The sequence below is a fragment of the Octopus bimaculoides genome, chromosome 10, assembly GCF_001194135.2.
Source record: "Octopus bimaculoides isolate UCB-OBI-ISO-001 chromosome 10, ASM119413v2, whole genome shotgun sequence".
NCBI lineage: Eukaryota > Metazoa > Mollusca > Cephalopoda > Octopoda > Octopodidae > Octopus > Octopus bimaculoides.
This window is the reverse complement of record NC_068990.1, coordinates 86,552,840-86,556,782: the sequence shown is the minus strand read 5'-3', so window position 1 is coordinate 86,556,782 and position 3,943 is coordinate 86,552,840. Positions and strand designations below refer to the sequence as shown.

General features: G+C 34.6%; 1 long non-coding RNA gene across 5 annotated transcripts in view; it reads left to right on the top strand.

Annotated features, from left to right (window-relative positions):
* Positions 1–1,998, top strand: part of LOC106869933 (uncharacterized) — a 32,488-nt gene extending 30,490 nt beyond the window's left edge. For all 5 annotated transcript variants that reach the window (XR_001409468.2, XR_001409467.2, XR_001409469.2 and 2 more), the window contains one exon: positions 331–1,998. This is a non-coding gene — a long non-coding RNA (uncharacterized LOC106869933). The remainder of the gene's footprint in view (positions 1–330) is intronic.
* Positions 1,999–3,943: the final 1,945 nt, after the last annotated feature.

The window sequence follows — 3,943 nt, the reverse complement described above, 5'->3', positions numbered from 1 at the left end:
ATACCTCTAGTGTACCATTTGCCCTCTTCCCTACTGTATCCTTTTGTCGCTGTGCGTAGCGTCTATGCTTGTGTCATATTAGGTATATTTACCCAGAATCCTCTACGATACTGTCTAATGCTTTTAACATTCAGAGTGTTTGCTCAACGTCTATCTATTTGCAGTCCTGAAATATATATGTTCTTATTCTCTTCCTAGCAGACCCAACATCAAAAGGAGGCGTTAAAAATAATAGCGAAAGTATACAAAACTAATGGTAACTTTCTCGAAAATAAACATTATACTGTTTGATGACAGATTATTGACATTTTTTTTTTTTTTTGCTTTCAGTCATCTATAAAAAGAAAAAAAAATACCAAGAAAGTGATTTATGTTGTTTCAATCAAACTTGAACACAAGACTTGTGAAATGAAGCAAACGTTGAAAGAAAAAAAGGTGTTTAGTTTTTGATAAACATGCTTGATCTTTTTTTCTTTTTGTGGGGGAAAAAATGGCTTTCGGTAAATAATGATTTTGGTAAAAACAATAATAATAAATGAAGTTTAAGAGCGAAATTCGTGTAAGACAAGGCAAAATTTTATTCTTTGAATTGAAATATCTATCATAACATCGGTTCGTAGTGATTACATGAAACTCTTTTTGGTGTCTCACACTGTATCTGTAATTTCTTCAATGGCTGAGACAGCTGGTTGTGATGTTATGTGGGGAGAATTAAAGGTTAATACTATTGACAAATAAATAAGGCTAGGATTGAGAAACTGAGGCTCAAGTTTCATCGAATGTAGGATTCGAGAACACCGTCCATTAAAAAGTTTATTATTTTCTTTTTGCTTTAAAATCATTTACAATTGCGTCCTAAAAAGAAGAAGCACCGTGTAAACTGTGCTAGCGATTGGGTAGTGGACTTATCCATTTCTCGATTTAAAATCACATCTATTCCTTGGATGGTTTTAACAGAGTCCATCCTATTGAAAGCATTCATGTCAGATCTCTTCCTTACCACCAGGAGATTTAGTAGTCCTTTATATGATCTTAGGCGTTGTCCTTTCTCTTCTGACTAAGATATAGAAAAGAATGAAGCCCTGGTCTATGCAAATTACTTTACTAGAAAGAAAGGATTTGAACTTATTTTGCAAGTCAGTGAATTCATCATTACCATAATTAGTTCGATAAAACTTATTTCTTTATTGCTCACAAGGGGCTAAACATAGAGGAGACAATCAAGGACAAACAAAAGGATTGAACCATATACACCCTTATTCTTTGCTTCTTTTACCTCATCTTCATGTTTTTTGTAGCATTTTAAGAGGTGTAGGTTCGATTCTCACGCGTACTAATACCCACTTGTTTCCGTCGAGGGTTATATGCCCCAATATTAGACTATTTTCTTTAGTCATACACGGTGAACGCTAATAAGCTTCAAGATGATAATCATTATTATTTACAGAATGTTTCACTCGTTACCGTTTCTTAATTTAACGCAGTATATACATACATACATATATATATATATATGTAGTTCTCTGGTTAATCTACCTCCTTGTTCGAATCGCACCTGTGTTGACGATATATATGAAAGTAATTCCGGAAAACTTCAGTTTATTCAATTGACTATACACCCTCTGCTGCTATAAAATTTCATGTGGTACCTTATTAAATAAAATCAATTTCTTTAGTGAACAAGAGACCGACTGACTAAAGAGAATTACACACAAAAGAAATTACTGTATCTCTTTTAGACTAAGAGAGAAAAAAAGAGAAGATAAAAAAATCACACATAATGTCGCTCATTGAAGTTCTGTCGTCTGCACAATTGAAACGATAAACTAAACTGAGGTTGAATTGAAAGACGTTATACAAAAAGAAGGAATCAGTTAAAGTTAATCGATAATTTGATAAGCCTTAGTGAATTTAAGAAACACAAGAAAGAGACAAAGGGATGAAAGTCGAACAGAAGAGATATTTTCCCGAAAAATAAAACTTCTTAAACAATCCAAACGACTTTTATTCTTGTTTTGTTTTATTTATTTAATCTTTTTCTATTATTTAACTGTGTATTATTTATTTCATCCAGCAGTTTCGTTAGTTTTATTTTTTCTGCTAAAGAATTCAACATGAATGAAAATGGAACATCCAAGATAGCATTTACCAAAACTTGGTAGCATATTGCCTGATTCGTCGCTAAACTCTAGCCCTATCCTCGTTCCCCCATCTTTCTTATACTTTCTTCCTATCCTCTCATTCTTTCTCCCCTTTCCTTTTCTCTCATCCTAGTTCTCTCTTCATTTTGTCTTTCTTGTTCTTACCCCCTCTCTCTCATGCATACACACAAAGCTTCTAGAATTATCGATTTAGTCAGCGACAAACATCACAAGAAACCACCACTACCACCACCACCACCGCCACCCACTACTCTCTCAGTCATTGCCGAACACATATTTCACAGTTTGTTATTTAGATTCCAGTATATATGAAGCTGAACATTCGCTGATAAACAACGTCGCTGTAAAGGCATTCATTTGTAAACGCACAGTCACACACACACACACACACACACACACACACACACACACACACACACACACACACTCAGAAACAAATGCAGCTGACGCGTTGCGATAGCTCCTCTCTCTCAGATCTGCCAATGTCAAAGGCTGGTGACTACAATGCTGATGAGGACGGCTGAAGCAGATGAGGAGGATGAGGAGAAGGAGAAAATGGCAACGTTTTTAATTACAATAACAATGATTTCCATAAAACAACATGAAGAACCACAAGTTAAAGAACTTGTGGATTAAGCATATTGTCTCTGGTTGCTCATGCCTAACCAAAGTATGCGTGTGTGTATACATATATATATATATATATATGCATGTATATATGTATGCATGTGTGTGTTTGTGAGTGTGAGTGTGTCTGTGTGTGTGAGAGAGAAAGAGGATATAGATACACAGACAGACAGTCAAACAGTTAGACAGTTGAAGGGTTCCATGAGTTTCCATGTTAATCGAATCAAAACTTCGAAAATCGAATAATGTTCGGGCTTTTTTGTTTTGTTTTCTTTTTTTTTTTATAAATTACAAAGAAATACACAAACCAAATTTAAACAATGATTGAAATTGGAACAAAGATCCGATATTTTTTTACGTTCTGTCACTCTGTATCAAAGCCAAGACGTTCAGAAATAGTTACATAATGCATTACAGCATAACAACGTTGTCATTCGATGTTAAGATATTTTGTATTTTTGAACGGTATTTCGTTCTGTCGATTTTTAAAATTCATTCAAACGTTTTCTTTCCAAAGGGACCCGTTTCGTCAGTATTGTTTTCCACCTTTTATCTTCTGCTTATTTCCGTACTCCGATTGCGACCTTGAAGAGTTTCAGTTCAACAAATCGATCCCTGTATTTATTTTTGGGGACTAACATTTATTCTATTGGTTTCTTATGCCAAAATGTTAATTTAAGTGGATGGACAAAAACCAACACCGTTTATATTGATATCTATTTCTTTATTGCCCACCGGGGGCTAAACATAGAAGAGACATGCAAGAACAGACAAAGGGATTAAGTCGATTACATCGATCCCAAGGCGTAACTGTTAGTGAACTGATAAGGCAGAAGGTAACTAAAAGAACCCGTGAAGTATGTGTGTGTATATATATATATATATATATATGTATGTGTGTGTGTGTGTGTGTGTCTGTTTGTCTGCTTTTGTCCCCCACTGTTTAACCGGTGTCAGTGTGTTTACGTCCCCATAACTTAGCCGTTCGACAAAAGAACTGATAGAATAAGTACCAAGCTTAGATAAAGTACTATGGTCGTTTCCATCGACATAAAATTCTTCAAGACGCTGCCACAACATGGCCGCAATGTAAAGCCTGAAACAAGTAAAAGATAAAAGATATATATTTTATATATATTTTATATATATATATA